The sequence below is a fragment of the Phyllobates terribilis genome, unplaced genomic scaffold (genome assembly GCF_046119375.1).
Source record: "Phyllobates terribilis strain yellow unplaced genomic scaffold, ASM4611937v1 Scaffold_9__5_contigs__length_417890890, whole genome shotgun sequence".
Classification (NCBI taxonomy): Eukaryota; Metazoa; Chordata; class Amphibia; order Anura; family Dendrobatidae; genus Phyllobates; species Phyllobates terribilis.
This window is the reverse complement of record NW_027362769.1, coordinates 65,874,250-65,900,717: the sequence shown is the minus strand read 5'-3', so window position 1 is coordinate 65,900,717 and position 26,468 is coordinate 65,874,250. Positions and strand designations below refer to the sequence as shown.

At 41.8% G+C, this 26,468-nt stretch overlaps 1 protein-coding gene across 4 annotated transcripts in view; it reads left to right on the top strand.

Annotated features, from left to right (window-relative positions):
- The window catches only part of ITGB2 (integrin subunit beta 2), a 170,399-nt gene that overhangs the window by 45,685 nt on the left and 98,246 nt on the right, over nucleotides 1–26,468 (top strand). The window contains exon 1 of one of the 4 annotated variants that reach the window (XM_073646553.1): nucleotides 14,662–14,747. The exons of 2 other annotated variants lie outside the window; for them this stretch is intronic. The gene's annotated coding sequence lies outside the window, so the exon portion shown is untranslated. Of the gene's footprint in view, nucleotides 1–14,661; nucleotides 14,838–26,468 lie in introns of those variants that run through there. One more of the 4 variants, XM_073646551.1, reaches the window with a different exon arrangement.

Here is a 26,468-nt window from a genome sequence, read left to right as displayed (position 1 = left end):
TTTTTTAATTATTTCATGAAATAATTTTTTTAAAAAAGGGCTTCCCAATATTGTTGTGTCCGGCCAGGTACAAATAGGCAGCTGGTGGTTGGGGGCAGCCTGTTCCTGCCTGCTGTACCTGGCTGGACACAAATATAGGGCGAAGCCCCACGTCAATTTTTTTTAAAATAAATCCTTTATTTTAACACTAAATGACATTTGAGGAGTTAATAAAGATGCAGTCCCTAAATTATTATTTATTTTTTAATTAATTTTTCCCAAAACTTTTGACGTGGGCTTCGCCATATTTTTGTATGCCAGCCAGGTACAGCATCCAGCTTCTATGAACGCGCCATTTTCCGGGGTGGCTGCGGACTGCAATTTTCAGCGGGGGGGGGGGGGGGGCAGAAAGCTTGGGCCTCCCTGCGCTGCAGATTCCATCCCCCAGCTGCCTAGTTGTACCTGGCTGGACACAAAAATAGGGAGAAGCTTCACGTATTTTTTTTTTTTAATTATTTCATGAAATTCATGAAATAATTAAGAAAAAAAGGGCTTCCCTATATTGTTGTGTCCAACCAGGTACAAATAGGCAGCTGGTGGTTGGGGGCAGCCCGTTCCTGCCTGCTGTACCTGGCTGGACACAAATATAGTGCGAAGCCCCACGTCAATTTTTTTTAAATCATTTCAGGAAATTCATGAAATAATTTAAAAAAATTGATGTGGGGCTTCGCCCTATATTTGTGTCCAGTCAGGTACAGCAGGCAGGAACGGGCTGCCCCCAAACACCAGCTGCCTATTTGTACCTAGCCGGACACAACAATATAGGGAAGCCCTTTTTTTCTTAATTATTCCATGAATTTCATGAATTTAAAAAAAAAAAACGTGGAGCTTCGCCCTATTTTTGTGTCCAGCCAGGTACAACTAGGCAGCTGGGGGCTGGAATCTGCAGCGCAGGGAGGCCCAAGCTTTCTGGGCCCCACCCGCTGCAAATTGCAGTCCGCAGCCGCCCCGGAAAATGGCGCGTTCATAGAAGCGCCATCTTCTGGCGCTGTACCCAACTCATCCAGGGCCCTGGTGCGGTGGCTCACTGGGTAATAAAGGGGTTAAGGCCAGCTTGGCATTATCAGCTGGCCCTAAGCCCGAAATTCATGGGGTCACGCCAATATTAGACATGACCACCATGAATTTCTAGTAAAGTATTTAAAAAAAACACAAACACCCAGAAAAAAGTCCTTTAATTGAAATAAACACACAATTCTTTATTGTTCTAAATTAAACCATACTTACCATCACGCCCATTCCAGCTGAAGCCAACGATCTCCTGCAATAAAAGAAAAATAATAAAGCAACCTCATCCTTACCTTTCCATGGCTCCCACGACGGCTCCAGCTCTGCTACATCGAGATGACAGGCTGGACCGCAGCAGAACGCTGCCATCCAGCCTGTCATCCCGCAGACACTGAGAAGCGCAGGCATACTTCCACTCCTCAGTGTCTGGCTGTGACGGCATCCAGATGAGCCGACAATGAACTCGGCTCACCTCATGTACGTCACTGACAGCGTGGGAGAATTCTCCTGCACTCAGCGCTTCAGCGTGAGAATTTTCCCACGCTGTCAGTGACGTGCATGAGGTGAGGTCATGTCCAATGAACTCGGCGCACCTCATGCACGTCACTGACAGCATGGGAAAATTCTCACGCTGAAGCGCTGAGTGCAGGAGAATTTTCCCACGCTGTCAGTGACGTGCATGAGGTGAGCTGAGTTCATTGGACATGACCTCCACTCATCTGGATGCCGTCACAGCGAGACACTGAGGAGCGCAAGCATGCCTGCGCTTCTCAGTGTCTGCGGGATGACAGGCTGGATGGCAGCGTTCTGCTGCGGTCCAGCCTGTCATCTCGATGTAGCAGAGCTGAAGCTGTCCTGGGAACCATGGAAAGGTAAGGATGAGGTTGCTTTATTATTTTACTTTTATTGCAGGAGATCGTTGGCTTCAGCTGGAATGGGCGTGACTGTAAGTATGGTTTAATTTAGAACAATAAAGAATTGTGTCTTTATTTCAATTAAAGGACTTTTTTCTGGGTGTTTGTGTTTTTTTTAAATACTTTACTAGAAATTCATGGTGGTCATGTCTAATATTGGCGTGACCCCATGAATTTCGGGCTTAGGGCCAGCTGATAATGCCAAGCTGGCCTTAACCCCTTTATTACCCAGTGAGCCACCGCACCAGGGCCCTGGATGAGTTGGGTACAGCGCCAGAAGATGGCGCTTCTATGAACGCGCCATTTTCCGGGGCGGCTGCGGACTGCAATTTGCAGCGGGTGGGGCCCAGAAAGCTTGGGCCTCCCTGCGCTGCGGATTCCAGCCCCCAGCTGCCTTGTTGTACCTGGCTGGACACAAAAATAGGGCGAAGCCCCACGTATTTTTTTTTTAAATTATTTCATGAAATTCATGGAATAATTAAGAAAAAAAGGGCTTCCCTATATTGTTGTGTCCGGCTAGGTACAAATAGGCAGCTGGTGGTTGGGGGCAGCCCGTTCCTGCCTGCTGTACCTGACTGGACACAAATATAGGGCGAAGCCCCACATAATTTTTTTTTAATTATTTCATGAATTTCCTGAAATAATTAAAAAAAAATTGACGTGGGGCTTTGCACTATATTTGTGTCCAGCCAGGTACAGCAGGCAGGAACGGGCTGCCCCCAACCACCAGCTGCCTATTTGTACCTGGTTGGACACAACAATATAGGGAAGCCCTTTTTTTCTTAATTATTCCATGAATTTCATGAAATAATTAAAAAAAAAAAAACGTGGAGCTTCTCCCTATTTTTGTGTCCAGCCAGGTACAACTAGGCAGCTGGGGGATGGAATCTGCAGCGCAGGGAGGCCCACGCTTTCTGCCCTCCGCTGAAAATTGCAGTCCGCAGCCGCCCCGGAAAATGGCGCGTTCATAGAAGCTGGATGCTGTACCTGGCTGGCATACAAAAATATGGCGAAGCCCACGTCAAAAGTTTTGGGAAAAATTAATTAAAAAATAAATAATAATTTAGGGACTGCATCTTTATTAACTCCTCAAATGTCATTTAGTGTTAAAATAATGGATTTATTTAAAAAAAAAATGGCGTGGGATCCCCCATAATTTTAGTCTCTAGCGGAGGTTATGCAGACGGCTGGGGCAGATGTTTGAAGCCTGGGAAGGGGGTAAAACCCACGGAGCTTCCCAGGCTACTAATATCAGCCCCCAGCTGAATACCTAGCCTTTACTAGCTATTAAAATGGGGGACCCCCCCAAAAAAAATGACGTGGGGTCCCCCCTATTTTAATAGCTAGCAAAGGCTAGGCAGACAGCTGGGGGCTGATATTAATAGCCCAGGAAGGGTGCCATGAATATTGGCCCCCTCCCAGGCTAGAAACACCAGTCGTCAGCCGCCCCAGAAATGGCGCATCCATAGGATGCGCCAACTCTGGCACTTAGCCTCGCTCTTCCACGCTGCCCTGGTGCGGTGGCAGGGGGTAATAGTGGTGGGGTTCATGTCAGCGCCAGCTGCCATGAAGCCCAGGTTAGTAATGATGGGCGTCTATAAGACACCCCCATTACTAACCTACAAAGTGTTAAAAAGAAAAAACACACTACACCCAGAAAAAAATAATTTATTTGAAATAAAACACACAATTTTATTTAATTCTTAGTGTACTAAAAATAATAGTTACCTGTCCACGTTCCTGCGCTGATCTCCCATGCACAGCTGTCACATCTGGAGATGGTGACAGCTGTGCATGGCTGCTGTAAGCTCACGCTGCCGGGAACACGTCCGCTCCCGGCAGCGGGAGCCACTGACTGAGGTCACCGGAGTACATTCAGGCAGCGCAGCTCCGGAGACCTCCTTTACGGCACTGCTGTACCGTGGGAATTTCTCACGATACAGCAGGGCCGTAAAGGAGCTAACCGGAGCAGCGCTGCCTGAACTCCGGTGAACCCTTACGGCCCCGTCATTCTAGCGGCGGCAGCGGTTCAGAGCGGTCACATTCTATGTGGCTGCTCTGAACTGGAGATCTTCGTGGGACACTCGTGGACTACTACGGAGGGGTAAGGATAAGGTTGTGGTTTATTATTTTATATTTTATTACAGGAGATCGATGGCTTCGGGGAATTAGGTGTCTTGGTAAGTATAGGTGTAGTTTTTTATTTTTTACTTTATTTTAGGTGGCGATCGGCGGGGACAGGTAATGTATGAACTAATTTCTTTTAGGTAACCACTGGCCACCAATGACATGTATTTAACATTTATTGGGGACACAGTAGGGCAATTTAAATAGCAGGATCAGTCTGATGGGAACTACTGCTCCCATCGAGCTGATCCTGCTGGCAGGAGTGGACGGGGGACAGACATAGGCCGATGGGAGTAGTAGTGTCACATCGGCCTATGTCTGCCTGCACGCACACACACCGCACACACCCGCACACATCGCACAGACACCGCGCACACCCGCACAAACATCGCGCACACACCCCGCACACACACCCCGCACACACACTAATCATGACGGGTCTGGGAGGTGAGGCTGACCTGTGCGACCGTGGGAAAGTTCATGTGAGTTCATGCAGTCAAGCATGAACTCACATGAACCCTCTGAGGGCAACGCGGCGACTTCAAATGAACAGCTGATCGGCATCACCTGATACCTCAGCTGTTCATTTGAAATAACTGGCGGGAAAGCGCAGCACAGAACGGGAAAGCCGGCGGTGAAGTCTTTTCACTGCCGGCTTCCCCGCCCGGGTCCTTCACTCCCCGCTCCTTGGAGCTGCGCTCCCCGCCCGGTCCTAACTTACGATCGGGATGGGAGGTGGCGAGGGGAGCGGAGGATCGGGGTGGGAGGCTGCGGGGAAGCAGTATGGGGCTGTGTGATTGTTTAAAAGCCGGCGGCTTTATACCGCCCGCCGGCTTTTAAACAATCAGGAGAATTCTCCCCCGCTGGGATGGCATTCTGATGACAGGCTGGATCGCGCTGCCATCCAACTTGTCATCCTTCACAGACACTGCAGAGCGCAGGCATTATGGGAACTTCCGATTCCGGTATCCGATATTGTAAAAGTATCGGAATTAAGTATCGGAATTCCGATACCGCGAATATCGGCCGATACCCGATATTACAGTATCGGAATGCTCAACACTAGTTACAACCGTTAAAGGGCTTTTTCACCCCAAAGGAAACTTTCAGCGAGCAGTACAGCGTACAGAATAACTGACAGTGTGCAGTGTGTACAATGTCAAGATTCGTCTCTGCTTGTCGGATGGAGTGGATATCATGTCACTGCAGGAATGCGATTTGCACTAAATTGTGGTCATTTTGACTAGATTGTCATGTGCTTTATTCAGCAGAACATTGAGAAAAGATGACGAGAATCTATTCAGCAAGTAACTGCAACTGTGGAAATCCCATACTTACAGGTACATGGCAAAGCGGTGGAAAGCCATTTCAACGGCTGCAGTTGGCCGGTGTGAATGCACCTTTCTCCTGTCAAAGATAATTGTTGAAGTCAGTATCTAGTAAAGATAACAGTGCATAGTCTGCAATGTTTAATGAGAATGAAATGGCGCGGGTATGAGCACACGATAAATATTTGCTGCAGACATTTCTGCACCAAAAACGTGTCTCTTGGCAGGAAAATCATCTTGATATTGCTGCAATTTTTAAGAGATTTTTTCCCTTTCTTTAGAATGGGTGAAAAACGCTGCAAAAATGCTGAAAGAATAGACGTTGCAGAGATGAAACTGCTTCAAATCTGCAAGGAGAAAATAAGCTGCTTTTCCATTAGATTTCAGACATCTCATTCACTTTTCTGGTACTATCAAACAGTGTTTTTGGGATCATGAAGCTCTATATTACAAATATGTCCATCCCTCCAGTTATAAGGCCCTCATGATGCATCTAAACCCAGGCGCTGGCTGTGCTGGAAAAAGATCTCAGTAAGTTGATCACTGAATCAAGAGTGACCTATCAGTCAAACACAGGAGGCAGGCAGGAAACAGAGAGAGGCAGGAGAGCTCTAAGTGCACGTTCTCTCCCAAAGCACTTGCAGCTCATTTGCATATAATTTCAACACTGGATTTCTCAAACTGTAAAGTGGATTTCTGCAATCAAAGTATGGAATTAATAAGCATGAAATGTATTGTGGTGTAGAGATCCACTAGCTCCCTGCGCCGCAATAGCTATAGCGGCCGCCGTCCTATCATAAGCCAGCAGCTGACATCGGTGTGCCCATTGTGGGCGGTGTATGACGTCACCTCCATGCACCCCCCTATTCTGGCTATGTAGGAAGAAGAGGGCACTGCTTGCCGCAGGGGGTAAGGAGAAAAGGTAAGAAGAATAGTTTATTTTTTTTTGCAAGCCAAGGCTGCATCTTTCCTGGCAGATGATGGTTGTGTTATTCAGCCATCATCTGCTTCTAACTGCAATGGTTAGAGTGGAGCTCCACCTGCGACTGTTAACCTTTTAATTGCTACTGTCAATCTCTGACATCGGCATTTACAGCACACAGGCAGGGGGGGCGTCATTCTATATGCCCATTGGCGCACCTGTGACATGATCGAGAGGTGCCATTGGTTTGTCATGATGGTGGAGCATCTGCTGAAGACCCCATGTCTGTCATGACTGTACTTATGTGAAAGTCAGCCTGTAGATGGAATTCATAGGAGACTGTGATTTTTGCTATACATAGCAATACTATTGTATAGCAGTGTATAGTACAAGCGATCAGAGGATCGCTGGTTCAACTCCCCTACGGGAACTAACAAATACAGTAGAAAGTAAAAATAAAATATTTTTAAAAATATGAAAAAATGTAAGTTTAAATCACCCAACTTTTCCCCCATTAAAAATAAAGAAAAAAAAGCTCATATTTGGTATCGCTGTGTACATAAAAGTCCGATCTATTAACCCTTTCGCGCCAGAGCCTGTTTTCGCCTTCGTGACCAGGCCAATATTTTCAATTCTGACCACTGTCACTTTATGAGGTAAGAACTCTGGAACGCTTCAGCGGATCCCACTGATTCTGTTTTTTCGTGACATATTGTACTTCATGATAGTGGTAAAAAATTTTCAATATGACTTGCATTACTTCGTGAAGAAATCTGAAATTTGGCAAAAATGTTGAAAATTTCATAATTTTCAAACTTTGAATTTTCATGCCCTTAAATCAGAGAGATATGTCCCACAAAATAGTTAATAAATAACATTTCCCGCATGTCTACTTTACATCAGCACAATTTTGGAACCAAAAATTTTTTTTCTTTTATTAGGAAGTTATAAGGATTAAAAGTTGACCCTTGATTTCTAATTTTTCCAACAAAATTTACAAAACCATTTTTTTAGGGACCACATCACATTTGAAGTGACTTTGAGGTGCCTTTCTGACAGAAAATACCCAAAAGTGACACCATTGTAAAAACTTCACCCCTCAAGGTGCTCAAAACCACATTCAAGAAGTTTATTAACCCTTCAGGTGCTTTCACAGGAATTTTTGGAATGTGGAGGAAAAAAATGAACATTTAACTTTTTTTCACAAAAATGTTACTTTAGACCCAATTTTTTTTATTTTTGCAAGGGTAACAGGAAAAAATGGACTACAAAATATGTTGTGCAATTTCTCCTGAGCACGCTGATACCCCATATGTGGGGAAAAACCATTGTTGGGGCACACGGCAGGGTTCGGAAGGGAAGGAGCGCCTTTTGACTTTTTGCATGTAAAATTTGCTTGAATAATTAGCTGACACCATGTCACATTTAGAGAGCCCCTGATGTGCCTAAATAGTGGAAACCCCACACAAGGACACCAGTTTGGAAACTAGACCCCTCAGGGAACTTATCTAGATGAGTGGTGAGCACCCTGAACCCTGATATGCTTCACAGAAGTTTATAACGTATAGTCGTAAAAATAAAAAAACTAACTTTTTCCACAAAATGATGTTTTAGCCCCAAATTTTTTATTTTCACAAGGGTAAGAGTAGAAAATGGACCCCAAAAACTGTTATGCAATTTCTCCTGAGTACGCTGATACCTCATATGTGGTGGAAAACTACTGCTTTGGCGCACGGCAGGGCTTGGAAGAGAAAGAAGTGCTAGTTGGCTGGGATAGGTTGCAGACACCATGTCACATTTGAAGAGTCGCTGACATGCCGAAACAGCAGAAACCCCTACAAGTGACCCCATTTTGTAAACTACACCTGTTAAAGAATTCATCTAGGGGAGTAGTGAGTATTTTTTTAACCCTCAGGCGATACACAAACTTGTATAACATTCGGCTGAGTAAATGAAATATTACTATTTTTTTCCACTAAAATGTTGCTTTGTCCCCAAGTTTGTAGTTTTCAAAAGGGATAATAAGAGAAAATGTTACACAACTTCTCTTAAGTACATCAATACCCCATAAGTGGTCAAAAACTACTTTTCAGGCACAATGCAAAGCTCATATGGGAAGGAGCGCCATATTATAGGGCAGATTTTACTGTTGTGGTTTGCAGGTAACAAGACCCACTGGGAGACTCCCTGAGGTCCCAGAACAGGAGAACCCCCCCATAAGTGACCCCATTTTACAAACTACACCTCTCAATGAATTCATCTAGGGGTGCAGTTATCTTATTGACACCACATGTGACTCACAGAAATTGATACCATTGGCAGTGAAAAAAAAATATTTATTTTTACCACAAAAAAATTGTTTTAACCTCAGATTTTACATTTTCACACAGGGGAATGGATAAAAATGGTGCCGAAATGTGTCACACAATTTCTTCTAAACGTGGCAATACCCCATAGGTGACTGTACAGTACCGCTTAGCCATACGGCAAGACCTGGGAGGGATGGAGCACTATTTGACTCTCGGAGAACAAATTATTGTAGAATAGTTTGCGGACTCCATATACAGATCCCCTAAGTGCTAGAAGAGCAGAATCCCCCCTCAAGTGACCCCATTTTGGAAATTATACCCCTTTGGGAATTTATCTACAGGTGTAGTGACGATTTTGAATTCATGGGTGTTTTCCAGAAACCAGCAGCAGTGGATGTTGCTGAGTGAAAATTTCAAACTGCCGTTGAAGTGACCGGTAAGTTCTATAGACCAGTACGTTGTGCCCAGCTCGTGCTTCTGGAGACATGCACCTGTAATTTAGGCGGGCTCTCATCGCTACAGGAATGCCAAACATGTGGACCCTACATGTAGTTTAGGCACATTGTGGGGCTCAGAAGGGAGGTGAGCATTTGGATTTGGGAGCACAGAATTTTCTGGATTTCTTTTGGGGGACAAGGGCCATTTCGCTTTTCCAGAGCCTTTGTGCTACCAGTAACTTGGAAGTCCCTTATATTTTCATTAACAGATGACGGACCTGAGTGGGGACTAGCTTTTTTTGTGGATTGAGTTGAAGCTTTTATTGGGAACATTTTACATAACGTTTATTCGGCGCTCTAGGCTGAGCACTGATATTGGGGTTGCCATCTAAATCTTCAAGTGATGTAATTCAGATGAAACCCCTGCAGGATCCATTCACTATAATGAGGCAGCCGAGTTACTCTGGACTCCATCTGGCCTCTGTTTAGCGGTGTCCTTTTTTCAGAGGTGCACTAAACTCTGCCCAGCCGCACTTTTATGCACGCCTAAAAAACTGACACTTTGGGATCACAGGCCAGACGGCATGCACAGTGCCTATATCTGCCTCATTACAGGGAATATTCCGCCGGGGGTTCCATCTGAATCACGTATTTCAGAGATTTACACGGAAACCCCGGTGTAAGTGCTCAGTGCAGAGCGCAGGATAAATGTGAGCAGAGCCTTACTGCGATCTTTGGGAAGCAGAAAGAACAAATTAGCAGCAGGTGAACAATTGGTTTTATTAATTTTTTTTTACGCCATTCCTTGTGCGGTATAAGTGATTAGATGACTTTATTTTTAGGGTCGGTGCGATTACAGCGATGCCAGATTCATATCGAGTTTTTATGATTGACAGCTGTCATACACTAAAAGACGCTTTGTTTTGCAAAATCTAGTTTTTGCATCGCCATATTTTGAGAGCTATAATTTTTCCATATTTCGGCTGACAGAGTCATGTAAGGGCTTGTTTTTTGCGGGACGAGTTGACGTTTTTAATGGTACCATTTTTGGGTATGTGACTTTTTTGATCACTTTCTATTCCGTTTTTTGGGAGGTAGAATGAACAAAAAACAGAAATTCAGGATTTTTTTTTTAGTTTTTTTTTAATACCGTTCTGCGTGTGGTAAAATTGATAAGGCAGCTTTATACTTCGGGTCAGTACATTTACAGCGATACCACACTTATATAGTTTTTTTATGTTTTGGCGCTTTTACACAATGAAAACTATTTTATAGAAAAAAGAATTGTTTCTGCTTCATTCTGAAAGTTATAACTTTTTTATTTTTTGGCTGATGGAGCAGCATGGCGGCTTTTTTTTGCGCAGCAAGATGACGTTTTTAGCGATACTATTTTTATTTCCATTTGGCATTTTGATCACATTTTTTTCCACTTTTTGTTTGGCAGTATAATGAAAAGCATAGCTTTTTGCTCCTTTTTTGTTTTTTTACGGTGTGCACAAAAGGGGTTAATTAGTGTGACAGTTTTATGGATCGGGTTGTTGCGGACTTGGCGATACCAAATTTGTGTACTTTTTTTTGTTTTTGCATAAATATACTGATTTATTGGTTTAATATTTTTTTTATATTTTTTTTATTTTGTGATTTTTTTAACAGTTTGAAAACATTTTTAGACTTTTTTTTACTTAGTCCCTGTATGGGGCTTCAATTTTTATTTTTCTGATTACTGGTCTCATGCAATGCAATAGACATGTATTGTATTGCATGAGAGCTGACAGTTTTACACTGGTAGATCTCCTGCTAGACTCAGCTGCTGGCTGAGCCTAGCAGGACACCGTGCATGGCAGACCAGGAAGTCATCATGTGACCTCCTGCTGCCATGACAAAGTCTGGTCCTATCACTGGGGCCGTCGAAAAGATGAGTAGACGACCCCCTCTCCTATCACTATCTCCTAAATGCCGCGATCGCTATGGATCGCGGCATCTAGAAGATAGCAAAGGGTTAAAATCATTGGGACCTGATCCAATCAGGTTCCGATGATGTCCCCTGTCACTGCTACTGATCTAAACTGCAAGCACAGCGACTGCAGGACCCTGAGGGTCCTGAGCGCTGTGGGACCACCGACGTTAATAAACGTCGGCACTGCACAGAGCCCAGGCAGCGCTGACGTTTATATACAGTGGGTGGTCGGGAAGCGGTTAAAATACAAAATCAATTAACCTGGTAGGTAAATGGCACAATGAGGAGAAAAAATCAAAATGCCAGAATTATGGTTTTCGGCCGCCACAACAATGTAGTAAAATGTAATAAGAGGCAATCAAAACATTTTATCTATCCCAAAATGGTATCAGTACAATCGTCAACTCAGGACGCAAAAAATAAGCCCTTACTCGGCCCAAAGACTAAAAAATTAAAACGTTACGGTTCTCGGAAAATTGCAACACAAGAGATTTTTTTTTTTTACAAATTTCCGAATTTTTTTCACCACTTAAATAAAAAAAATAAACTATACATATTTGGCATCTGTATTCTGTACTCACCTGGAGAATTATATTGATGTTTCAGTTTTACTGTGTAGTGAACATGGTGAATAAAAAACAAAAAGCAATTACAGAAGTACGATTTTTTTCTCTACTTTGTCGCAATTAGAATTTTTTTCCTGCTTTCCAGGGCATTGCATGATAAAATGAAAATTGTATCATTCAAAAGTACTACTCTTCCCGCAAAAAACAAGCCCTCATATGGCTATGTGCATGGAACAATAAAAAAGTTATAGCTCTTGAAAGAAGAGGAGGAAAAAATGAAAACACAAAAAATTAAAAATCACCTGACAGGAAGAGGTTAAATGTGTTGGAGAAGAGGATGGGGACATTATTACATAAAAGGACCCTGAACAGGGGACATTATTACTGGGTGGGGCCAGGACGGGGGGCCATTAATACAGAAGTGTACCACACAAGATAGGTTAAGCAGGTAGTATCTGCAAGGTAGGCTTAGGATATGTGCACACTGAGATATCCTCATGCTCAACTGTTACCAGGTCTCAAGTCACCCAGAAGTGAAGTAAACCACAGCTCCTTACATCATGTACAATGGAGTGAAAACATGTTTGCCCCCTTCCTGATTTATTATTCTTTTGCATGTCTGTCACACTTAAATTTTTCAGATCACAAAACAAATTTAAAGGGGTTTTCCCACAAACGAAAGTTGACTTTAATTAATAGATCTTGGGATAATAATAAGTTCCACAATTGGATGTGTTTAAATAAAATGTTCCTGTGCTGAGATAATCTTATAAATGTGCCCCTGCTGTGTACTGTGTAATGGCTGTGTCTGACCGTGCAGGAACATGGTCTGATCATACCACAGCTCCTGGGCAGGGGAGGAAGCAAGAGAGTATACAGACATTACAGCACGGGATTCACAGCTGATTCTTTTTGTGAGGTAAAACATTAGCCTGCCTGTTTTTAAACAATGTTTTACTTCAAAGAAAAAATCAGCTGTGATCCCGTGCTGTAATGTCTGTATAATCTTTTGCTTCCTACCCTGCCCAGGAGATGTGGTATGATCAGTCCATGTTCCTGTACAGACAGACACAGCCATTACACAGTACACAGCAGGGGCACATTTATAAGATTATCTCAGCACAGGAACATTTTATTTAAACACATCCAATTGTGGAAATTATTATTATTCAAAGATCTATTGATTAAAAATGAACTTTTGTTTGTGGCAAAACCCCTTTAAATATTAGACAAAGATAACACAAGAAAACACAAAATTATGTTTTTAAAGGGAACCTGTCACGTCCTAGCTACCCTCTACACTGCCTACATAGTGTTGTTAGCTTCACTGCGCACGTGCTATGATGCTCTGTTCCCCGTGCGTGCGCAGTGAAGCTGGTAATCACACAGCCTCACTGCGCAGGCGGCCGGACATGTACAAATGCACATGCGCCCCACAATATCAGCGGTTGCCGGGAGCAATATTCAAATACATGGGCTGCGCCAGCAGTGAATGAATGCGGCGCCACCCATGACTGAATATGAGAATCACACCCCTATGACTGAATGAGCAGGTAGGATCTAAGTATATTAAAGGTTCTAAATTCATTACAGCTGCACCAATTGTAATGAAAAAAGCTTGTTAGTGATGCACATTGCATCACTAACAACACTATGGGAGCAGAGTAGAGGGCAGCTAGGACATGACAGGTTCCCATTAAATGAAGGTCTTTATTATTAAGGGAAAAAGAAATTCAAACCTACGGGACCGTGTGTGAAATAGTGATTGCCCCCTAAACCTAATAACTGGTTGGGCCCTCCTTAGCAGCAACAACTGCAATAAAGTATTTGCGATAACTGGCAATGAGTCTTTTACAACGCTCTGGAGGAATTTTGGCCACTCATCTTTGCAAAATTGTTGTAATTCAGCCACATTGGAGTATTTCTGTGCATGAACCACCTTTTTAAGGTCATGCCACAGCATCTCAATGGATTAAGGTCAGGACTTTGACTAGGGCACTCCAAAGTCTTAATTTTGTTTTTCTTAAGCCATTCAGAGGTGGACTTGCTGGTGTGTTTTGGATCATTGTCCTGCTGCATAACCAAAGCGCTTCAGTTTGAGGTCACGAACAGATGGCCGGACGTTCTCCTTCAGGATTTTTTAGTAGACAGCAAAATTCATTGTTCCATTTACCACAGCAAGTCTTCCAAGTCCTGAAGAAGCAAAACCGTCCCAGATCATCACACTGCCACCACCATATTTTACTGTTGGTATGATTTTTATTTTCTGAAATGCTGTGTTACTTCTACGCCAAAGGTAATGGACATACACCTTCAAAAAAAGTTAAACTTTTGTCTAGTCAGTCCATAGAGTATTCTCCCAAAAGTCTTGGCAATCATCAACATGTTTTCTGGCAAAACTGAGATGAGCCTTTATGTTCTTTTTGCTCAGCAGTGGTTTTCGTCTTGGAAGTCTGCTATGCATGCCATTTTTGCACAGTCTCTTTCTTATGGTGGAGTCATGAACACAGACCTTAACAGAGGCAAGTGAGGTCTGCAGTTCTTGGAATGGTGTTGTGAGGTCTTTTGTGACCTCTTGGATGAGTCATCGCTGCGCTCTTGGGGTAATTTTGGTTGGCCGGCCACTCCTGGGAAGATTCACCACTGTTCCATGTTTTCGCCATTTGTGGATAATGGCTCTCACTGTGATTCGCTGGAGTCCTAAAGCTTTACAAATAGCTTTATAAACTTTTCCAGACTGATAGATCTCAATTACTTTGGACCAAGTTTCACTGACTTTTTGCAGGAGCCCTTTGAATTATTTGCCCTGTTCCTGCACCTGCTTGGGCCTCCCAGCTTCTGAGCCCCATGGCTACAGCTATGACTACAGTTACGAGTATGCATTAGATTGCAATTTGAAACAAAACTGCAGGAAGAAGATAATGTTAGGCGAACTGCTGCTACATTTTTTTTTCTTTATTTCCTCTAAGGCTGAAGATATTTTGCTTGCTACACTTTACAACACGTAGGTTGTAGGGCGCTTTCTGATACGCAGAAGTTATTGCATCACTCCCACATCAACCTCAAGTACCAGCAGAGGAAATCAGAAAGAGGAAGACTTCACATACCACATTTTGGTTACACCGTTAATCACTCTGTATGTAAGTTAGAAACATTTCCAAAAGATATTTATTTAAAATGAACTCAATATATTTCTAAGATCAGATGTCAGATGGGACTTCGAAATAAAGGTAAGGGTATTTCATACATCTATTAGTCTTACCGAAAGCATTGCACAAAATGGAAAAAATAATTACTGCTCTGGAAACTGCAGATTTATTTAAATGGGTATCTGGATCTTAAGTGACTGAAAAATAGACTGTCTTTACTTTTTCTACATATTGTATGCGAAATCTAATAATATATATTTTAATAATATAAACTGTAACATAGTTTATAAACTATAACACGAAACATGGAGTGATCTTTTCCTTTAAGAATCTTCAATTATAAATCAGTTTATAGGCTACCTTGTATTCTGACAAGTGATTAAAAGGGAAGTGGGAATTAAAAGTCCCTTTTTCTGTCCTACTTATCCATCAGCAAAATATTCAGAATTTTCTATTTTGATTTCCCTCATTTAAAAGAATAGGAGCTAATGTGCAGATCTCAGCAGTGGCCGCGACATATTGAACGGCGCTCTGCTATTCAGCTCCGATCAATTTTTACGAGGAGCCGCCAATGGAGTTAATGATAGCTGAGCAATGGGGTGGCCAGATACGTCACCGTCCAATTGTTCCGAGTAGAAAAAAGTAAAAATGGCACATCTGGGCTGGATAAATAAGGGTTTTCTTATGGCATTTTTATTGGGTATATTGCAGAAGTTTTCTGAAAATCAAAAGGAAAATATATAATGTCAATGCAAATTACATTTCAGTTTGAGTTTATTTGTAAATTTTGTGAACATAAATTATAACAAAAACTGCCCAAAAAAACTAAACGCTTGCTTGTGCAGTTTGCATGTCGATCTTTTTGTTGTTTTAAACAAACCAAAAAAATGTAAGGTTACAGGATCTGCTGCACTTTCTTGTGCTATTTTTGAGCCAAACCCACAAATGGATTCCAAAAGAAACATATAAAGAGCAGGGGTGGGGACCTCCAGCCCATGGGCTGCAAATGTCATTTGGTCCAACCCTTGGAGATATTTCCAGTGGGCCGCAGTGCTTGGGTTGCTAGCCCTGTTATTCTCACCGCCTGTGTTATAAATATCCAAATGACCCTTTGCATAAAAAAAGCTTCTCCACCCCTGATACAGAGGAAAGACTGATAATAGTCTTTTTTTTTTTATATCCAATCGTGTTTGGCTAAAAAAGCTGCCACAAAAACTGCATATGTGATATCAGTCTTAGGCCTCATTCAGACGTCCATGATTTTTCATGCACGCAAAAAATTGTCCATTGCAAAGTAAAAACGACTTGCTCTACATATGTTCAGTCTTTTGACCTTTTTTTCAACCGCTTTAGATTTTCAAACCCACAAAGCAGTTAAAAGTGACCTGACCGTTCTTCATTCGCATTCCGCTTGAAGCCACACATTGTTTTATTCATGCAAGCAAAAAAAAAGATGTCCATGGCCAAGCTACCGCAGAAAATAACCGTAGAGATGCTCAGAAACGCTTCAGGAAAAACACTGCCGAAGATTTCCTGAAGAGCCTTTGGCTTGAAAAACTCGATGGGTTAGCCTGAGTTTAAAACATGTCGTGTGTACATACCCTTAAAGGGAATCTGACAGCAGGCTTTTGGTATGTAATCTGAAGACAGCAGGAGATAGAGGCTGAAACACAGAATTCAGGGATGTGTCACTTGTCACAGTGCCTGCTGCTGTTTACTAATGGTGAAGGATTTATCACTAAGAGATTAACATTGCTGGACTAGTCTGGCAACGCCCCCTCCCCCTGTGATAAGCACCTCACATTCTATGGACATTGTGTATACAGAGCCTGGTGTGGGCGGGATCAGTGGTGGTGTGGGCAGGGTTAGATTTCTCAGCTCTGCTTCATTCTAAATGTAAAAGCTCTGTTTGTGTGAGAACAACTGCACCCAGTAATCTAAGTGATACATCATTGGATTCAGCTTCTCCTTACCTACATTATGCTGCTCGCAGATGAGGTAGCAAAAACCTGCTGACAGATTCCCTTTAAGTCTCATTTAGACGTCCGTGAGTCATGTAAATATTGTATTTGCTTTTTTCTGCTTAGAACATGTACCCATTATAGTTTGTGGGAATGTTCACAAGAACATGTTCGGTTTTGATTTTAGACACAAATCAAAATTACCCAAGACTGTAGGTCCATGAGAATCACGGACAGCACATGAGAGGCATTAGTGTGCAGCCTGTGCGCTGTTCATGACTAACAATGAATAGGATAAGTTTTACAGTTTTTTTATTATTTCATCAGTGAAACCCAATAATGAAACCCTGACCAAACACTGATGAACAACATCATCCAGACGAATGTGTTTTACGTACATGAAAAATCATGAAAGTCTGAATGAGGCCTTAAAGAGACATAGGATCCCTTTTTTCAGTAGTATCTACTGTATGTTGTTTATTAGCCCTAATAGGGTAAAGGTTGTCCTTACCCAAAAAAACCTTGTTGGAAATCTGCAACATGCCAATTTCTATTTCAAGTTTTCTGTGCAGATTTTCTCCATAGACTTGCATTAGATACGGAAAATCTGCAAGTAAAAAACATATATAATCCACACATGACTGTATCAATAAAGTTTTGTCAAAGCCAAATATCAGGAAGTATCAAAAACAAAGCAGCTTTATTTAAAACATGACATTCCAATAAGAGACAAAACATGCAGTGTCAAAAATGAGATTAAAATGCTTTTAAAAAAAGCACTAAAAAAACACGCAAGTGTAAAATTGGTGTAAAAATGTTGCAGAAAATCTGCAACATCAACCACTCATCTAATACTCATCATGTGCACATAGCCTAAGATGGTTTGGACTGCAGCCATTGAATCAGGATAATAGTGTGTAGGGGCAGACAAGGCCTGTGACCTGATGCTATAGGTTACCAACGTGTCAATCTGCCTAAGGGCTCGTGCACACGACTGTATTTTTGGTCCAAGTGCTATCTGTTAAAAAAACACTTGGATCAATGTTATTGAATGTGCAGATGAACGATTTTTTTCACTAACTGGATCTGCATGTGAAAACAAAATGGCGGCATATGCGATTTTTGGCCGAAAATCGGATGAGACTCACCCATTTAAGTCTATGGGTGTGAGGAAAATTATGGATGCCATATGGAGCCACAGTAAAGCATCCGATTTTTATGGATACATTACAATTCTGTAACATGTAAAACTGTTAATGGTCCTGTAAATCATAATAGCTGATGAGTAAAAAAACAAATTGTACACGGGAGACAAGTGAGAAAAAAATCGTCCCACTTTTCTTGATCCAACTGAACAATTTTTTAATGTGTCATGTGACCCCAGCCTTAGAGCTTATTCAGACAAACATATGTGTGCAAAGAGGACAGAATACAGACAGCTGAAGGACAATGGCTGGGTGCACACGTTGCAGATTTGGTGCGATTTTGTTGTGTTTTTTCTGCGAGGATTTGTGACAAAATGTGAAGCAAAACCTGATACTAGCAAAGTAAACGACAAACCTGAAGTGTCATGCACACGTTGAGTATTTTTGACTTGCAGATTTGGTGCAGAAAATAAATCGCAGCATGTCAATTCTCTGTGAATTTTTGCCTGCGTTTTTAACCCATTGAATGCACTCAAAAAACGCAGGCAAAAATGCGGCACATTTTTGAGGCTGCGTTTTCCTGCCAAGAGATGCAGAAACGTTGCAGAAATTTCTGCAATCAAATACTCAACGTGTGCACCCTAATGAGTAGTAGTTTGAGTGATTTTACACACGGACTGATGGTCTGCGTGTAAATAATCGCAGCATATGTTACTTTGATGTGTATTTGGGATCAGACTCGCCGTTTATAAGTCAATGGGTGCGTAAAAAGCAGATCACATACGGGTCACCATCCATAGGGCAAGTGTTTTCCACAGATACATTTCCATTGTTAACATCGGAAACTGGATTTGGCCTTTTGTTTATTAAATTGTTCTTGGATGCCATAATGATGTTATACAGCTGTAAAAAACGAACATACGGATGACAAAATCATCAATTTTTTTCTGAATGAAGAATGGATTGCATATGTTTTTCTGAACATGGCCTTAGTCATGGTATTAAAATGTAGAGCGTAAGCAGTTATACAAATTTTTGCCTCAGGTGTAGTGAAGATTATCTGCAACTCTGCACTGAAGTACTGAATGATGATGATGATGGGAATGGTGGTTCTCCTGCTGGCTTGCTTTACAATTTCATGTACCTGTATATAGGACCCTATGTATGGGTTTTATTGTTTCCAGTTATGGTATGTGCACACAGTGTCTTTTTTAGACAGATTCCATCCGGTATCTTCCTGAAAAAGAGCCGCAGAAACTTGCAAATAATGAGCATAATGCACAGCAATGTCAAAACAATATTGCTGTGCACATGTTCAGTCTTTTGTTACTTCTCTTAACCATGAAAACCATGAAGCTATTAAAAGCAGTAACATGTTCATTCTTTGGACGTCTTTGTTTGGAAGCTCTTTGTAGGAAAATGTAGGAATGAGACGCCAGCGGCGAATGACCGCAAAACTGCCACAGGAGTCGCTTCAGGAAATAAAGCTTTTTCCTGAAGCAACCTTGTGAATGAAAACTCCGTTAGGTCTGCCGTCAGATTAAAGGCGCTGTGTGCACATACCCTTAGATGAATTACATGTTGAAGCAGCATGTATAGACCACATCATTAGTTGGTTTGTTAAAGAGGACCTGTAACCAATTCAAAAGTAGTCAGTTCTTGCTCCTATTGTATTCTTGCTGCTCCTAGTATTGTGTTTTTTTTCTTTTTAAATCCACCACATGGCTTCCAAGATACGGGTCTTTTAAGTTACTGCTATTTTTCATAGTCTTTACCAAAGGGGCATGGGCTCACAGGATTTTTTTTCCGTGGGCGTGTCTTTTGGCTATTCTGTATAATAACCCTGTGAGCCACGCCCCTTTGGAAAAGATTTTAAAAATTAGCAATCAATAAAAAGGGCTATATCTCTGGAAGGGTATGACGAATTTAATCCCTTCTCGACACATGTAAGGCACTCCACTGGTGGACAAAGACAGAAGAGGGCCCCTGTGCAAAAACAGTATATGGGCCCTTTGCAGTCCTATAGTTATGCTATGATAGCAGCTCCTTGCTGCTTTGGAAGTTTAACCCCTTTATGACGTGGTATGTAATAGTACGCACCATATCGGTACCCCCCGGTTCAGCGCTGGCTCCGGCGCTGAGCCCAAACTGAACCGGGCACATGTCAGCTGATTTATACAGCTGACATGTGCCTGCAACAGCTGCGGGTGGAATTGCGATTCACCCGCTGCTGTTACCCAGTTAAATGCCACAATCAATCTCTGACAGCGGCATTTGACTCGCGCTTCTGGGAAGCGCGTCACTGACTCCGCCCATCAGTGACCCCATCAAGTGATCGCGGATCATGGATGGGTTGACATGGCAACCCGGGGTCTACAGCAGACCCCTGTTGTTGTCATGTCTAGATTGCTATGAGCGCCGCCCAGTCATCAGCGCTCATAGCAAGTGAGAATTTCTGCTACACAGAGGCGATCTGCTCATCGCCTCTGTGTAACAGAAATGATCACATAAGTGCTGCTTCTAGTCTCCTATGGAGACTATTGAAGAAAGCAGAAAGTGTACAAAAAATGTTTTTAAAAATATAAAAAAAATTAAAAAATATAAAAGTTTCAATCACCCCCCTTTCGCCCCATTCAAAATAAAACAATAAAAAAAAAAACACATACACATATTTGGTATCGCCGCATTCAGAATCGCCCAATCTATCAATATAAAAAAGAATTAATCCATTCGGTAAACGGAATAACGAGAAAAAAATTCTAAACGCCAGAATTACGTTTTTTTGGTCACCGCAACATTGCAATAAAATGCAATAACAGGCGATCAAAACATCGGATCTACCCCCAAATGGTATCAATAAAAACATCAGCTAGGCACTAAAAAAATAAGCCCTCACCCGGCCCCAGATCCCGAAAAATGGAGGCGCTACAGGTCTCGGAAAATAGCAACTTTTTTTTATAGCAAAATTTCGATTTTTATTTCACCACTTAAATAAAAAAGAACCTATACATGTTTGGTATCTACGAACTCGTAATGACCTGGAGAATAATATTGGCAGGACAGGTTTAGCATTCAGTGAACGTGGTAAAAAAAAAAATCCCAAAAAACAAATGTGGTATTGCACTTTCTTTGCAATTTCACCGCACCGCAATTTTTTCCCTTTTTCCAGTACACGATATGGTAAAACCAGTGATGTCGTTCAAAAGTACAACTTGTCCCACAAAAAATAAGCCCTCACACGGCCATATTGACCCAAAAATACAAAAGTTATGGCTCTGGGAAAAAGGGGAGCAAAAAACAAAAAAGCAAAAACGGAAAATGCTCCTGTCATTAAGGGGCCCCCTTACCTCTTGGACCCCTATGCGGCTGCACCAATGATATGTCCCCCCTGAGGCACTCTACACTATGTGCTACAAAATATTTGGATGTAACTTGTTTCTCTGTAGTTACTTAGTTTGGTTCGCCCCAAACAGATACACCATATGGACCTTATGGGGTCTAAAAGTGTTTTGGAATCTGTGATCGTGGCAGTACAAGAGATCGCTAATGGATTGGGGCAAACCTGGGCAACGGTCTGGGCTCACTAGGGATGGGGGTCATGGTGATCATGGTCATGGTTAATAGTAGAGTAGACAAAGGTGTCCACTGCCCAAAGGTCTACATACCCAAGGAGCTGACTGGTAAGTCTGCAAATGGGATGGGGCCTCCTGTTTTTGCATAATTTTTACTTCCCCAAAATATTACAATTTCATGCCTAAACTGCAAATTAAAACATATCAGAGGGATTGTGTAAGCAGACTGGTACAAACTGAGCAAAAATAACAATGTGGTCTGTGGGCAAGGCAAGGCATGTACTAAGCACAGGCCTGAATAACAAGGCATGTATTATTAGTATGGAAACCACAACATGGTGTGATTTTTGTTAGGCTCCACATGAGTCAGACTGGTAATACCCCCGGTGCCTGAGAAAATAGTGTCTACGTTTTTCCCACCTCGTGTTCTGAGTACTCTGATATATATGTTGCACATAAGGGTAATAGGTCTGTGTATGAGATGGGTCAAGTGAACGACTGCAAACCTCCATGATCTGATAGATTACATGCAAAATATATTCTATGTTGTCAGCTTTGTGTTGGTGGAAATGCCTCAGATTTTATCTATTGTGCAATGTGGTCATGGAAACAACATGAGTGTTAATATGACAAAAGTCTAGATCAGCATATAAACTACAAATCATTTGTTTAGGTAAAAGACATAAAGCACTGCAATAAAAGGCAGCAGTTACTTGGAGGTATTAGAAAGTTAATCCCTGAATACTAATTTATTCCCTATCCCTAGGACCTTTGGGGGCCCCATAGAGCTGAAGAATGGGGCACTGCAACATTGCAACCAGGCTGGCACTGCAGAGTCCAATCTTTGACTATTGCTCCATCTTTAGGACTGAGAAAGCCAAGTACAGCACTTGCCTATTTCTAGAGGTCCCAAGGAATACAAATGGAGTAGAAGTTGAACATACGCTACTCTGTTCCATTGAAGACAAGGCTCGGCAGATTACGGCTTTTGGGATCCAGAGCATCGTTCTCGGGACCCTCAGTTACAGTAGCATAGCACAGTGGCAGTTGCCCCGGGCACCAAAGTCTGTAGGTGCGCAAAATGTTGTAATTTCCCTACCCCACAGTCAAATGATCGGCAAGCGCCACCACTTAGAGCAGTGCAGTGATACTATAGAGTGCAACATTCAAGATGGGTTTGCCTTCAGCTGCTGCGCTCTGCATAGGCAGCGTCTGTGATCACAAAGCTTTCAATAAAATGAAATGAGCTTTGTCATCTCAGTCTCTACCTGTGCAGAGCGCAGTAGTCAATGACAAACTCATCTCTTCGGCTGTGCTCTACATAGGCAGTGACTGAGAGGACAATCTTAGCAGGTAATGAATGAAAACAGTATTGAATCATATGCACCACACATAATTTAATGCTGTCTTCATTCATCACTAAGAGCTGCTTTTACGTTTTTACTTTTTTTTTCACTAACTAGGTATAATGCTAGTCCTGGGGTTAAGGCTAGGTTTAGGATTAGGGATAGAGCTAGTTTAATAAAATAGTTATAAAAAAATGTAATGAAAAAATAAATGGTTAAAGAAATTCTAACAATGTATAACTTTATTTTAAAAAATATACACTGAATTTTAGGAAAAAGCAGAAAGCAACTAGAGAATCAGAGGGCAAATTACAGTATTTTCTTAAAATACATGTGCTTTGGGGATATGTGGTTCAACTCTGGACTTGTGGAATGGACTCAAGGAGTGATAATAGTTCAGGAGTTAGGGAGTGCAAAATATTTGTCATGCCCTGGGCGCTGGCATCCCATTTCATTGCACTACTCAGTAATCAGCAGGTTATATCCAGTGCCGTGGATAGGTGATAAAAGTGCATTCCCAGAATTTAAAGTTAAGGCCACGTTCACACATTCAGTATTTGGTGAGTTTTTTACATCAGTATTTGTAAGCCAAAACCAGGAGTGGAAAAATCAGAGGAAAAGTATAATAGAAACACGTCACCACTTCTGTATTTATCACCCACTCCTGGTTTTGGCTTACAAATACTAATGTAAAATACTGACCACATACTCAACGTGTGCACGTGGCCTAATAGTGAGGGTGATCAAAGCAAGAGCCATTCTCAGGACTGTTTTCTCCTTTTATAGCAGTGATCTGGACATTTGTAAGTCTAGAATCATAGACACAACATCAGACTAGTCAGAATCACCCACTACTACAACCCCTGGCAAAAATTATGGAATCACCGGGCTCTTAGGATGTTCATTCAGTTGTTTAATGTTGTTGAAAAAAAGCAGATCACACACATGGCACAAAACTAAAGTCATTTCAAATGGCAACTTTAGGGCTTTAAGAAACACTAAAAGAAATCAAGATAAAAAATGTGGTACTCAGTAAGGGTAATTTTTTTCAGACCAAGCAGAGGCAAAAAATTATGGAATCACTCAATTCTGAGGAAAAAAATATGGAATCACCCTGTAAATTTTCATTTCCAAAACTAACACCTGCATCAAATTAGATCTGCTCGTTAGTCTGCATCTAAAAAGGAGTGATCACACCTTGGAGAGCTGTTGCACCAAGTGGACTGACATGAATCATGGCTCCAACACCAGAGATGACAATTGAAACAAAGAGGATTATCAAACTCTTAAAAGAAGGTAAATCATCACGCAATGTTGCAAAAGATGTTGGTTGTTCAGTCAGCTGTGTCTAAAATCTTGACCAAATACAAACAACATGGGAAGGTTGTTAAAGGCAAACATACTGGTAGACCAAGGAAGACATCAAAGCCTCAAGACCGTAAACTTAAAGCAATATGTCTCCAAAACAGGAAATGCACAACAAAACAAATGAGGAACGAATGGGAGGAAACTGGAGTCAATGTCTGTGACTGAGCTGTAAGAAACCGTCTAAAGGAAATGGGATTTACATACAGAAAAGCTAAACAAAAGCCATCATTAACACCTAAACATAAAAAAACAAGGTAACAATGGGCTAAGGAAAAGCAATCGTGGACTGTGGATGACTGGATAAAAGTCTTATTCAGTGATGAATCGCGAATCTGCATTGGGCAAGATGATGATGCTGGAACTTTTGTTTGGTGCCGTTCCAATGAGATTTATAAAGATGACTGCATGAAGAGAACATGCAAATTTCCACAGTCATTGATGATATGGGGCTGCATGTCAGGTAAAGGCACTGGGGAGATGGCTGTCATTACATCTTCAATAAATGCCCAAGTTTACATTGATATTTTGGACTGTTTTCTTATTCCATCAATTGAAAGGATGTTTGGGGATGATGACATCATTTTTCAAGATGATAATGCATCCTGCCATAGAGCAAAAACTGTGAAAACATTCCTTGAAAGAAGACACATAATGTCAACGTCATGGCCTGCAAATAGTCCAGATCTCAATCCAACTGAAAATCTTTGGTGGAAGTTGAAGAAAATGGTCCATGACAAGGCTCCAACCTGCAAAGCTGATCTGGCAACAGCAATCAGAGAAAGTTGGAGCCAGATTGATGAAGAGTACTGTTTGTCACTCAGTAAGTCCATGCCTCAGAGACTGCAAGCTTTTATTAAAGCCGGAGGTGGTGCAACAAAATACTAGTGATTTATTGGAGTGTTCTTTTGTGCGTTTGTTTTTTCATGATTCCATAAATTTTTCCTCAGAATTGAGTGATTCCATAATTTTTTCCCTCTGCTTGGTCTGAAAAAAATTACCCCTTACTGAGTACAACATTCAATTTTTATCTTGATTTCATTTAGTGTTTCTTAAAGCCCTAAAGTTGCCATTTGAAATGACTTTAGCTTTGTGCCATGTCTGTGATCTGCTTTTTTTCAACAACATTAAACAACTGAATGAACATCCTCCAAGCCCGGTGATTCTATAATTTTTGCCAGGGGTTGTAATATTCATATTTTTAACTAGGTCGTATATATTTTTCCTATGGCTTTAAATATCTTATTAAGGCTGTATTCACAAGCAGCAGTCACACTGAAATTATCTTTATTTCTCTTGGCAGCCTCTGGCTTTCAGTCATAGAAGCACGGCTTCAGTCATCATTCAGCGGTGACAGAAGCTATGCGGCCAAACCTCTATGACTAAAAGCTGAGGCTGCCGGGAGGAATAAAGTTAATTTTCTCCCAGTAGCTGGGCTTTCAGCGCCACAGTTGCACAGCTTTGGAACGCTATTAACCTGCAGATTAACCCCCTATCTGCAGGTTAATAGCATTATGGGACGTGACAGATTGCCTTCAAGTGATTATGTTTGGAAATAGTGGAAAGACCTGTGTGGCACGGGGCTGCTGCAGTTAAATGCCACGGCATGACCTCTGTGGGTGAACGCAGTCTTAAGCAAGTAGCTTTAAGATTAAACCTTATTGTTCCCCTTTCAGCGATGGATGTTAGTTACACATATACTCTGCAATTAGCTCAAGTGATCAGTAAAGAAAACAGTATACAGTACAGACCAAAAGTTTGGACACACCTTCTCATTTAAAGATTTTTCTGTATTTTCATGACTTTGAAAATTGTACATTCACACTGAAGGCATCAAAACTATGAATTAACACATGTGGAATTATATACTTAACAAAAAAGTGTGATACAACTGAAAATATGTCTTATATTCTAGGTTCTTCAAAGTAGCCACCTTTTGCTTTGATGACTGCTTTGCACACTCTTGGCATTCTCTTGATGAGCTTCAAGAGGTAGTCACCGGAAATGGTTTTCACTTCACAGGTGAGCCCCGTCAGGTTTAATAAGTGGGATTTCTTGCCTTATAAATGGGGTTGGGACCATCAGTTGTGTTGTGCAGAAGACAATGACCCCAAACACATCTCCAGGCTGTGTAAGGGCTATTTGACCAAGAAGGAGAGTGATGGGGTGCTACGCCAGATGACCTGGCCTCCACAGTCACCAGACCTGAACCCAATCGAGATGGTTTGGGATGAGCTGGACCGCAGAGTGAAGGCAAAAGGGCCAACAAGTGCTAAGCATCTCTGGGAACTCCTTCAAGATTGTTGGAAGACCATTTCCGGTG